Source organism: Gorilla gorilla, chromosome 18, assembly GCF_029281585.2.
Source record: "Gorilla gorilla gorilla isolate KB3781 chromosome 18, NHGRI_mGorGor1-v2.1_pri, whole genome shotgun sequence".
NCBI classification, from domain to species: Eukaryota; Metazoa; Chordata; class Mammalia; order Primates; family Hominidae; genus Gorilla; species Gorilla gorilla.
In genome coordinates this window covers 24635681-24649165 of record NC_073242.2, presented here as the reverse complement: position 1 = coordinate 24649165, position 13485 = coordinate 24635681, and the positions used below count along the sequence as shown (strand labels likewise).

Here is a 13485-nt window from a genome sequence, read left to right as displayed (position 1 = left end):
GGGAGGCTGAGACAGGAGGATTGCTGAGCCCAGGAGTTGGAGGCTAAAATAAGTTACGATCGCACCATTGCTTTCCACAGTCTGGGTGACAGACCCCGTCTCTAAAAAATAAATAAACAGTAACAAACTTTTTTGATTACATGTTATGATCCACCAATTCCAGTTTCTATGTTTGATTACTTTCTTGAACAGGAGTACCATATTTATGAATTTTTCTTGTACTTTTTTCAAGTTGGTAGTTTATAGTCAGATTCTGCTGTACTGTTTCTGTTAAAATAGCTATGTTTTGGGCCAGGCACGGGCTCACGCCTGTAATCTCAGCACTTTGGGAGGCCGAGGTGGGCGGATCATGAGGTCAGGAGATCGAGACCATCCTGGCCAACATGGTGAAACCCCATCTCTACTAAAAATACAAAAATTAGCCGGTCATGGTGGCGTGCACCTGTAGTCCCAGCTACTCGGGAGGCTGAGGCACAAGAATCTCTTGAACCTGGGAGGTGGAGATTGCAGTGAGTCAGGATTGCGCCACTGCACTCCAGCCTGGTGACAGAGCGAGACTCTGTCTCCAAAAAAAAAGAAAAAGAAAAAGAAAAAATAGCTATGTGTCATTGGCCAGGATGACTATTTGGGCTCTGGGTCTGTGTTCTTGTCTCTTGTCTAGATAGCCACAGAGGGCTCCAGGAGTTCCTACTTCCATCCTGCTATTCTGCTTTTCATTCTGAAACTCAAACCTGTTGCCATTCCATTACTGAAAAACCATCAGTGGCTCCCTGTTGCCCCCGAGTTCCATGGCAGGCAAAGCCTTTCTCTGCAGCCACATCTCCACCTCCTGTTCTGTACCCTACTAAGTACACACTCCTCCCCAAACCTTTTCTCCCCATGCCTGACTTATCTGAGGTCCACTTGGACTGTTTCCCTGCTTTCCTGGCCACACAGTTCATCACTCTTCTATCTGTGCCCCCAAAGTGCTTTCATTAAGGATGAGACCTTTTTTTCTCATGAGCTCCTCAAGGGTGGGGACTGTATCATTTCTGTCTCCTTTTTTCTTTCTCAGTTCCTGACATTTAGTGGGAACTCCATAAATACCGTCTGAATGAACAAAGATCTAAAATCTGAGGCTCTTGGAGTAAGTCCATCCTCAGATGGATGGTTTATACTTGGAGACTTGCTTTTGCTTCTCTGTGGATGCATGCTCAGCTGAGATCTGCTGGTGCAGGTGTTTCTATAGCTTCCTTAGCAGTGGTGGGAAGCCCAGCAGCTTAAGATGTTAGCTTCTGATGCAGGGTTTACTAACTCTCCACATACTCTGTCCCTGAGTTTCTGTTTATTGTTTGCCTGTGATTCTCTTTGGTGCCATCCCACACGGTGTTGTCACAACCAACCCTTTGTTTTAATTGAACGTCCTGCGCTACTCCTGCTCTAACTCTGACTAGCTTTTTGTTTTTGTGTGGTCCAGGCTCGACTGTGACTTCTTCCAGAGAGAAGCTAGAACAGCTTGATAAGTTTGGAAAGGTCATTCTTAGATAAGACTTGGGATTTATCTGAAGGTTGTTATTATTTGTTGTAATTCTCAGAACAGCTAACACTCTATGAACCCTCACTAGGTGCCACGAAACACGTTAAATGAAGTACATGAGATGGTGTTCCTAAACAACCACTATGGTGGTGGTATCATTATTATTTTATGGTTATGATTATTCCCATTTCACTGTGGAGGAAATGTTTCTTAGTAAGGTGCACATGTGAACGTCTAGCCTTGGGTTTCAAAGTCTGGTCTGTTTGACTCCAGAGCCCTAACTCTTAGTTCTGACTGTATCCTGCATTCTTATCCTTTGCCGGGAGTGAAACTTAGAATTGGGTATCACTCTGTTTTTTACAACTGAGTTTACTCTGCCTGTGAAGGCCGCAGAGTAAAGCCAGTTGTGAATCATGCACATCGGCTCCTTCTGAAATGTGTTTATGGCCTAGAACACAGGGACCCTGGAGACTATGGTGCTGCAGTGCATTATGGCTGCTACCCTTCTAGTCTGTCCTGCTGCTCGTTCTGCCACCTGCCAGCTGTTGCTACCTGAACCTTCTCCTTGCAGCAGTTCTCAGTGTTCTCTTTGCTTGGGAATTGCCTGGGGAGCTAAAAAAAAAAAAAAAAAAAAAAAAAAGCCAGACCCCACCTCCAGAGGTTCTAATTCATTTGTTTTAGGTTGGGGTCCAGGCATCAGTATTATTATTTTTGACAACCTTATGAGGGGTGTGTGTGTATTTGTGTTTTTGTGGGGGACATGGTCTCACTCTGTTGCCCAGGCTGGAGTGCAGTGGTGTGATCTTGGCTCACTGCAGTCTCCACTTCCCGGGCTCAAATGACACTCCTACCTAAGCTTCCTAAGTAGCTGGACTACAAGTGCTCACCACCATGCCCAGCTAATTGTTTTAATTTTTTTTTTTTTTTTTGAGACAAGATCTTGCTTTGATGCCCAGGCTGGAGTGCAGTGGCACGATCGTGGCTCACTGAAGTCTTGACCTCCTGGGCTCAAACAATCCTCCCACTTCAACCTCCTGAGTAGGTGGGACTACAGGTGTGCACCACCATGCCTGGCTAAGTTTTTTATTTTTTGTATAGATGGAGGTTTCCCTGTCTTGCCCAGGCTGGTCTTGAACTCCTGGACTCAGGTGATTCTCCCACTTTGGCCTCCCAGAGTGCCGGGATTACAGGCATGAGCCACTGTGCCCAGCCTATGAGGTATATTTTATAGATCATACAATTTACCCATTTTCCCCTTTTATCTTTAGTTGGCTGCAATGTTTGTACATATTTATGGGATATAGAGTGATATTCTGATATGTTTACAATCTGTAATGATCAAATCAGCATAATTATCATATCCATCACCTTGAACGTTTGTGCCTGTATTGTGAACATTCAAAATCCTCTTCTAGATTTTTGAAAATACACACTAAGTTATTGTTAGTCATATTCACCCTACAGTGCTATAGAATACTAGAACTTATTCCTCCCATCTAGCTATAATTATTTATCCCTATCCATTAACCTCTCCCTATCTCTCCTCCACTCTATGCTTCCTAGCCTCTAATAACCACAATTCTACTCTCTACTTTTATGACGTTGTTTTTTTTGGCTCCCACATATGAATGAGAACATGTGGTATATATCTTCTGTGTCTGACATATTTCAAAAAATGTCTCATTTTAAGTGTAGAACTCAATGATTTGTAGTAAATTTACAGAGTTGTGTAACCATCACCACAACCCAATTGTAGAACATTTTTGTCACCCCAAATGAGAGCCTTCATACTCCTTTACAGTTAATCCCCATTCCCCCCACCCCCAAAGCCAACCACTCATCTACTTTCTGCCTCTATAGATTCCTGTTTTCTGGCCATTTCATATAAGTGGCATCACCTGTATTATTTTCAGAGCCTCCAGGACTGTCGTGTGTAGCTCTGGTTAAGAACCACTGTTACCTCCTAGATCTTTTCCCACTAGTTTTTATTTTTACTATTTTTCTGAGTGGCTCAGAAAACTCAAAAGGCCCCTGCCAGGGCTGTCTCTTAGATAATCTGTGAGCTAAATGAGTCCTTGTAAGTTGGACTGAGAACTTAACGTTTACAACCTGCTTTTATGGGGATGAGCTTGTCAAAGTCCAAATGTGCTGACCTAGTTTGGAAGGGAGCCTGCACAACCTGTCTTCAGACGCTGTGCACCTCCCCAGCAGCCATCAGTCACAGCACTGAGTCAGAGCCCAGGTGTGGAGGGAGCCCCTGACATTGTGTGTCCTGGCCTTGGGCACTTTCGCTTTAGACTTTTTGTGTGGCTTTTCAGCTCCTCCTAGCCTCTGGCTGCCTCACCAGAGCAGTAAACTGGACTCCTCCTGAGCTCCTTTCCCTTAGGCAGTAGCTCTATGTGGATGTACTGTCTGCATTGCAATATTTTGCAAAATATTTCTCACATATTTTTGCCTGCTTAAATGAGTTTTAAAATCTCAAACTCAGCTGCCTCCAGGTCCAAGCAGGTACCATGAGTGACTGGAGCAGGCTGGGGAATAAGGCACTTGGAATGCCTGAGAGGCCGTTGAGGTGGTTGGTGGCAGAAGGGAGATTTCTTTCAGATTTTGCTATAAGCAAGAATCGGTGGTGGAGCTTTGAGACAGGCCACGTGGTTAGAGCAGGGATAGCAAATAGATTCCATTTCATGTGCCAGAGGGGAAAAAGCCAACTGACCGAACAAAACGCTGCGTGGGTAAGCTTACATGTGCAGGAAAACGATAAACCTCAATTCAATTTAGGGTAAAATGTAACTGTTCATCTTAGTCACTGGAATTCAAATAATATTATCAAGATTAAGTTAAGATTGAGAAGGCTTTTATTGTCATTTAAAGTAAAAATTAAATGTTACAACCCTGTCCTAGAGAAACTGTAAATACGTGGGCAAAATACCATCATTTGGGGAAATAATGCAGAGTATAGAACTATTAGATCTATTTTTCCCACGTCATTGCCAAAATATTTTCTGTTGAATCATTTCCCCCCGATAAGTATCCTTTTTCTTTTCAGTGTTAGGCATGGGAACAATTTTTTCCCAATAACATCCCTTTAGAGTTCTGTAAACTCTCTTACGGCTTTTAAACTGCTTTGTGGCAGGTATAACAAATTGCTTCATTTTTAAAGTTTCAGAGAGTTGTTTATTTTAAAAATCCAATTAAGTAGATTTTAGATTCCTTCCCAGAAATCTAAGACGACAGCTAATCTAATGAGATAAAACAGTAAAAACTCATTCAGTAGTCCTCCAGCTCACTATGAAACCAAACTATTGCATCCAAACTGGGCTCAGAGGCTCAGGTGGATTTTGTAAACACTTGTAACGGGAGGTAACAGTGTTGCATAAAATCAGATTCCCAGCAGAATGAAATCCACTGCCTAGCCCTGGGTGGGCTCTGTAATTTCACTGTGAATACAAATCATGTTGCATGCAGTAATGTTTATGTTGTTACCCTACATACAATATTCAGATCCTTGGTAGATTAGTCACAGTCTGTCTTATTTCTCAAAAATGCATCAGATATTTCCTGGTAACCAGCATTGAAAATGAGTTCATTAAAAATTCTCTCCATGCTTCATTTCATTTTTTCATTTTAATTGATGTATCAGTCAGTGTGCAAGTGTAAAAGCCAGCAGAACAGTGATCTCTCATGTGAAATTGTAAACCAAAAACCAACAGCCCTGTGAGCCCAGGGGCAGTGGGAGCCATTGATGTTTGATGTTAGTGTTGGCGCCTCGGCCACATATTTGCCATCCTTGGGTGGGGGGTGCTCTTGGTGGTAGAAAGATGAGCCCCTGCTCTCAAGGCCCCAGAATGGCTGAAAGGATTGAAAAGGAGCAATTTGGCAAAAGTCTTGAAAAGCCAGCGTCTCTCAACCTCTGAAATGCAAGTTGGGAAAGTGCAGAAATCCCCCTTCTGAGTAAGAAGAATTTGGATTTGGGAAGTGATTAAAAAGGATTGAAGTTTCATGGGAAAATGGACTTCACTTGTACATAGATCAGGGGTCAGCAAACTCTGGTCTGTGGGCTAAATGCGGCTGCTGCAGGCTCAGAATGGTTTTGGCATTTTTAAATACTTGAAAAACATTAAAAGAGGAACAGTAGTTCATGACGTACAATAATTAGGCAAAATTCACATTTCAGTGTCCATAAATAAAGGTTTATTGGGGCACAGCCAGGTCCGTTCATTTATACAATGTCTGTGGCAGCTTTTGTGCTGCAGTGGCAAGCTGAGTCATTACATAGAGACAGTATGGTCTGCAAGCCTGAAATGTTTATTGTTGCTGAACTCTTGGGTAGAGAACTGTGTTTATTTAGGTCTTGTCCCGAAATATGTTTATCAGTAGAGACCAGAAAGCAAACAGTGATTAAAATACTTCAGTGTTTTTGAGGAGGTAAGTGGATGGAGGTGCGTAGGTGCAGGAGGGACGTAACTTCTGATTTCTTCCTGTCACCAGTGTCACCAGCACTGGGCTGTGCCTCCGCATTTGGACTGAATTATCAGAGGCAGCCACCCCTGTTCATTTTGGCAGCTGCTGCTTGCCTATGAGGCAGAATGTCGAGGAAGAGAAAATACACCTCCAGCCCAGCCTCACCCATCCTCAAAGTGATTCTAAAAAGTTAGCTATCAAGGTTTGCACCATATCCTGCAAGAGTTACTGATAGAGACCTGGGGTTGGCCAGCATTTTCTGTAAATGGCTGGATAACAAATATTTTGAGCTCTGCAGGTCATACGGTGATGTCTTTTGCAACAACTCAGTTCTGCTGTTGAAGCTCAAAAGCAGCCATAGATAGCACACAAACGCATGAGCCTGGCTGTGTTCCAATGAAACTTCTGTAATACACTGAAATGTGAATTTCATAAAATTTTCATGTGTTACCAAATATTATTATTTTGTTTTTTTCCAATCATTTTAAAATAACCACTCTTCTGAGCTTTCTGAACATAAAAAAATGGGCGGTGAGCTAGATTGAGCCTGCGGGTATAGTTTGCTGACCCCCGGTTTAGATAAACTAAGTGTAGGCCTTGCTAGTCAGGCCCTCTGGGTTTGAATCCCACAATCCCACTTATTAGTGCTGGGGTCCTAGGCCAGTTACCTTTCAAGACCTCACTTTCCTTATAGGTAAAATGGGGGAAATAGTGGTTCCTACCCAATAGGGTTGATGTGAGAATTAGAGTAGATGTAAGTGCCAGCCCAGTGTCTGGGGCATAGAAAGCACCCAGCAAATATGGCTGCTACTGTTGGCTATTATGAAGGCTCAAGTAGATCCCTACAGCCTTGGAGGAACCGTTTGTGATGTGGAGGTTTGACGATCTTGAGCTGTCTTCAGTCCATGGTTCAATTAGATTGAATATGAGGCTGGAGGGTTTGGTGGTGCTGCCTTGCTTTTGTGCAGTTAAGTAGAACATGGTATATCCACAGAATAGGTTAATGTACAGGCATAAAAAGGGAGGTGGTAGAGTTGTACATCTGTATTCTGACGTGTAAAAATGCCCCTTGTGTCTCTGTCTACCTGTGTGCATCTGTGTGTGTGTATGGGTGTGCATGTATGTGTGTGTACGTATGTGTGTGTATGTGTGTCCTTTGAAATCAGCACTTCTCAGCCTTGGCACTGTTGACATTTGGACCTGAAGTAGGCAGAATAATGCTCTGCCCTCCCCAAACATGTCCAGATCCCCATCTCCAGAATCTCTGAATGTCTTAGATTACATGGCAAAGGGGGCCTAAGTTTGGAGATGGGATTAAAATTTCTAATCAGCGGAAAGGGAGATTAGCCTGGACTAGCCAGGTGGGCCCAGTGTAATCACAGAGGTCCTTAGCAGTGGAAGAGGGAGGTCGCAGAGTCAGAGGAAGAGGTGACTGTGGCAGAGAGGCCCAGAGTGAAGCATACTGGCTTTGACAGTGCAGGAGGAGGACAAGGAATGCGGCAGACTCAAGAAGCTGGAAAGGGCGAGGAAGCAGATGCTCCCCTTGCATGTCCAGGAAGGCATTCATCCCTGCTGCCACCTTGATCGTAGCCCAGGGAGACCTGGTTGGAAGTGCTGAACTCAAGAAGTGTGATATAATATACTTGTGTTGTTCAAGCCACTGAGTTTGTGGTGATTTGTTACAGCAGCAATAGGAAACAAATCCAGGGCTGGATCATTCCTTGTTCATAATTCTTTATATTATTTAGTGTGTGTGTGTGGGGGGGTTGCATTTAGGATAGTCAGTAGCATCCTGGCCTCTAGCCTACAGAGACCAGTAGCATCTCCCATCATGACAACCACAAATGTCCCCAGACATTGCCAAATGTCCTCTGGGGACACAGTCGCCTCCAGTTGAGAAGCACTAGTTTAAATTTAGAAAACAAATTGGGAAGGATATATAACAAATTCGTAACAGTACCCTTTGGGATATGGGATTGGAGGAATGGCTTTCACTCCTCTTTTAACATAAAATTTTTAAAACTGGATTTCGCCTCCCCCACCCCCTACAGACATTTTTTTTTTATTTTCAACTGTGTTTTTTTCCCCCATTTTATAAAAAGATTAACCTTGAAAGGTAATATCACATTTCAATTTTAGTCATTATGGATTTTACTGTGGAAGGCAGTTCTATACACCTATGGCTGCTTTTCAACCTAGTTTTATTGGATTTTGTTTGACATTGTGAATGTCCTTTTTCCCAAAGATGTGATAGACATCCATTCATTCATTCAGTGTGTATTTCTTTTTTTTTTTTTTGAGACGGAGTCTTGCTCTGTCGCCCAGGCTGGAGTGCAGTGGCGCAATCTCAATCTCGGCTCACTGCAAACTCCGCCTCCCGGGATCACACCATTCTCCTGCCTCAGCCTCCCGAGTAGCTGGGACTACAGGTGCCTGCCACTGTGCCTGGCTAATTTTTTTTTGTATTTTTAGTAGAGACGGGGTTTCACCGTGGTCTTGATCTCCTGACCTCGTGATCCGCCTGCCTTGGCTTCCCAAACTGCTGGGATTACAGGCGTGAGCCACTGCACCCGGCCTCAGTGTGTATTTAAGTGGCAGGCAGGTGCTGAGCTTGCCGCTGGGGAGGAGTGATGACTTTAGAGCTCCCTCTCTGCCCTCGTGGAACCTGCTGTCTAGCAGGGAGGAGGACGGTAGTGCTCATTGTTTGGAAGACCACAGCCTGCATTGATCGTGGGGACTTGAGCATTCGTGTCCATGGTGTGGGAGTCCCTGGCTCCCATAGTACATGTTTTATGAAGGAAACTACCAGAAATCCATGATTAGAGATGGAAAATATCAGACCAGTTGGAAATTTTCCTTTGACTCTCACCTGGTCTGAGCATCTTCTGTCTTTTTGGTACAGTGAACTACTCCAGATTGAAAACATTTCTGTTTTCTCCTTGCCTGGCAAGTGAGCTCAGTGAAACATCCTATTAGCCACACTGCAGGGTTGGACATTGCCACACCAGGTCAAGGGAAAGTGACACTATGAAGGCCTGGGCAGCACTGCTGCTTTGAGAATTACGAGGAGAAAATCTGTGCTTTACCAAAAAGTAAATTAAAGATCCTGCCTGGTATCAGCCTTGCTTGAGTGACTAGTAAAATTGCAGAATAGCTTCATAGGAAAAAACAAACCCCAGAGTAAAATGGCGAGTGGGAAGTTCCTTCCTGATTCGTATTGTTTTTCCAGTTGCAGACAGGAAACATTCAAGTGTGTTTTCAAGCCCAGAACGTTGGACACAAAGAAGGCTCTGACAAAGCAGAAAAAACCCATATACAAAAAGTTTAGGAACATGGAGCAAAATGTCTGATTCAAAACAATCTAGGCTGGGCGCAGTGGCTCACGCCTAGCACTTTGGGAGGTGGAGGCGGGAGGATGGCTTGAGCTCAGGAGTTTGAGACCAGCCTGGGCAGTGTAGTGAGAATCCATCTCTATAAAAAATATTTTAAAAATTACCTGGGCATGATGGTGCGCATCTCTCGTCCCAGCTACTTGGAAGGCTGAGGTGGGAGGATAGCTTGAGCCTAGGAGATCAAGGCTGCTGTGAGCTGTGATCAGGCCGCTGTCCTCAGCATGGGAGGTAGAGCAAAACCTTGTCTTAAAAAAAAAAAAATCTGGCCGTGTGCGGTGGCTCATGCCTGTAATCCCAGCACTCTGGGAGACCAAGGCAGCCAGATCGCTTGAGCTCAGGAATTTGAGACCAGCCTGGCCAACATGGTGAAACCCTGTCTCTACTAAAAATACAAAAATTAGCTGAGTGTGGTGGTGTATGCCTGTAGTCTCAGCTACCTGGTAGGCTGAGGTGGGAGTATCACTAGAGCCCAAGAAGCAGAGATTGCAGTGATCTGAGATTGTGGCACTGCACTCCAGCCTGGGTGACAGAACAAGACCCTGTCTCAAAAAAAAAAAAGAAATATATATATATATATATATATATATGATTTATCAAGTATTATTTTTTATGATTGGATCACTTTGTCTACTGTTTTTTTTTTGTCTATAGATGTCTTGACGAATTCAGTCTCTTGCCCCCTGCCTTGCCTTAATGAATTACAAAAACTCAACCAAAGATAACACTTCTCAGAAAAAACCAGCACATTTCTGTGGCTTATGTACATGGCCTATTGAATGGCCTATTGAATGGGCACCTTGGCCGATAGTGGTATAATTGCTGGACTTTCCATATCTCTGGTAAAGGTGAACACTGCAAAACAGTTCATGATAGGAAGCACCAAGGCTTGGACCAGTCACAGTGATGAGGGAGATCAGGTCATTTGGACCACATTATTGGAATAGATGGAGACAGTACCAAGTCCTGAAAATTAAGATAGAGAGTCCACAGGCCAGCAAAGAATCTTTGTGTGAGGGAGCCATTCCAGTTTGTGTATTATACTCCATAGTCATGATTTGTCACTTAAAAGTAATTCTTCCCAATTATAGGTCACTTTTAATCTCTAGTTGGGTTTGGATTTTTTTCTACACATTTTTTTTTTCTTTTTTGAGACAGAGTCTTGCTCTGTTGCCTAGTCTGGAGTGCAGTGGCACGATCTTGGCTCACTGCAACCTCCGCCTCCCAGGTTCAAGCAATTCTCGTGCCTCAGCCTTCCAGGTAGCTGGGACTACAGGTGTGTGGCACCACATCTGGCTAATTTTTGTATTTTTAGTAGAGATGAGGTTTTGCCATGTTGACCAGGCTGGTCTTGAACTTCTGACCTCAAGTGATCCACCCACCTCGGCCTCCCAAAGTGCTGGGATTATAGGCGTGAGCCACCACCCCCAACCTCTAAAATTGATTAAAAAAAAAAAATCTAAGCCTGCAAATCTAAAATTGATTTTATTAATGTAATATATATAGCCTCCACAAACACAGGAAACAAAGGGGAAATTTCTTTTTAAACAGTACATTAACATTTTCATATAATATATTCAATATAGTTTTCAGCCTCCAGACCTTTTCACGTAAAGTACCTCTAAAGCAGAGGGTCCAGTTAATTTGAAAAAAATGGCTGGAAATACACTGATTTTCTTTACATTTTAGATACTCTGAGGTATGTTTTCTGTTGTGCATTTGTAGAGCGTGACATTGGACCGATTCTTTAAGTTAGGCACACTTCACCCCTGGCCATATCAATCAAGCATGTTACTTAAAAATGTAAGTAACATGCTATTTTTAAAAAACCTCAAAAATGTGTATTCATGTAGTTTAAAAAGTCAAATAATATAGTAAAAGACTTATCACAAAATATGGTGGGTTCACTCCCTACTCTCTGAGATTTCCCAACTCCAGAAGCAACTACTTTGAAATATTAACAGTTTATTGTGACATTTATTCATATTCATAATTATAAGTAATATGTGTAAACTATCATTTGGGTTATCAAATTAGTTATTGTCTGTTGACTTTCTGTTCTGATAAATGAGGATTTAGGGCCCTTTCCCTCTGCTTCTGCTCCCCCCAACCTTTCAATACAGTTATAATTTTTCATTATATTACTATTTGATATTTATATTATGTCCAATCAATTATTTGCAGCTGAGCCTACTAGTTACTATGACTATCTTTATGTTTCCAGTGGACTTTTTGTTTTTCCCGAAGTTAATACTTGCCTCGTTTTTATGTTTGCTTTACTTTCTTTGTGGCTGTTGCAGCACTGTGCTATAACTGTTTAACAACTGCCAAGCTCCTATTTGAATTGTTCGCAGTTGTTTATGTTTTTGATTTCAAGTACCAGTGTGAGGTTACTGAGCAAGGAGTTGGGAAAAGATGCACATGGTTGGTTGGTCTGAGTTGGCTCTAGCATACCCCTGAGCTATTACTGACTTTCCCACGTCTGCTTATAGCCCACACTGGGATTGTAGAGCAAGTTCTTCTCTTCTTCTGTTATTTTTTAAAAAATAATTTGCTCTGAAAAAGGACATATTTGTTCTGATTCTCAGGTTGAATCTCTTTTTTTGAACTTGTGAAAATTTTAATAGGCCTTGAGACTTTTCTGTGTATACTCGTACTTACAGAAGGAAGTCATTTTAGAGTTGAGGTGGATTCTGTGAGAGGTATACAGGGCCCTGTCCAGATTTGGGGGTTTTGGCTAGGGAAGAAAGGCAAAAGTTACCCATTCCCTGGTGGCATTTTGCTAAAGGAGGGATGAGGCATTGGCGAGAGGAATGGGGGCGTCTAAGGGTGAAACTATGATGATCTCATGCCAGGTGTGTTCTTGCTAGGCTAACTGTCAGGTTTCTTTTTGAGTCTGGTTCTTTGACCTCATGGTCAGCTGGGGCCCTGCTTCCCTTCCCTAACTGGTATGACTACCTGTGTTTGGCTTTTCAGCAATGCCTGGCACCTTGCATGCCAAGCAAGGTCTAGGGTGGCATATGTTGGCCTGTTGCTGGTGGAACCTTTTCATAGAGTTGAAAATTGGCTGCCTCTGGAAGCTGGGGCCTTGGCTTTGTCTCTAGGCCCTGATCCTCTGGCCCTGGGAAGTATTTGAGTCAGGTCAGCATTCCAGTTTCCTGCAGAAACTGGTGAGTGAGCCACCCTGTAGGCATCTCCAGGTTGACTGGGACAGTGCCATGATGACAAGTGTTAGAATCCCCCATGGCAATGCCCCGTTCTGGCTAACGTGCCATTGCTTTAAGTGTAGACTGGAGGAGCTGTGCGCTTCTTTCCCTTGCCCACAGTTGGCACTACTCTGAGCTTAGCAGCATTTCGAGGTCATTCTAGGGGTCTCATTTACTTTCTGGCCCAAGAGCTTTTCCTGCTCTTGCATTGGTTCCCGGCCAAGATCATACAATCCCCGTTCTGAATTTCCGGTTCATTGACAGCCTTCCCCTGACTCCCTTCACTGTTCAGAGCTGAAACATACTTTTTCTTTCTCTTTTAAAAATTTCCTTCATGCCAGGCGCAGTGGCTCACGCATGTAATCCCAGCACTTTGGGAGGCCAAGGTGGGCAGATTACTTGATGTCAGGAGTTCAGGACCAGCCTGGCCAACGTGGCAAAACCCTGTCTCTTCTAAAAATACAAAAATTAGCTGGGCGAAGTGGCACGTGCCTATAATTCCAGCTACTCGGGAGGCTAAGGCACGAGAATCGCTTGAATCCGGGAGGTGGAGGTTGCAGTGAGCTGAGATCACACCACTGCAGTCCAGTCTGGGCAACAGAGTGAGACTCTGTCTCAAATAATAATAATAATAAAATAAAAATAAAAATTATTATGGTCTGACAGTTGAGACTCCGCCAGCTCGGAATGCCCCCTTCTGATTGCTGGCCACCGTGTTGGTTTAATGGAAGGGTTGATGAAATTAGTAGTAGTTCAAAGCATAGCAGAGAAAGTTGTGGAAACACTTAGTTTCTTTTCAAAGTAAGGATGGAGAGGAAATTTGAAGGAGGAACTAATTGTTATTGTGTGTGATGGTCTAGGCTTGCATCTTTGCATAACATTTCTGGTTGTGAACTGAAGTTTAAGCTTC

At 43.4% G+C, this 13485-nt stretch overlaps 1 protein-coding gene across 9 annotated transcripts in view; it reads left to right on the top strand.

Annotated features, from left to right (window-relative positions):
• The window catches only part of ARHGAP17 (Rho GTPase activating protein 17), a 96121-nt gene that overhangs the window by 22582 nt on the left and 60054 nt on the right, over nucleotides 1-13485 (top strand). The gene's annotated exons all lie outside the window — the stretch shown is intronic.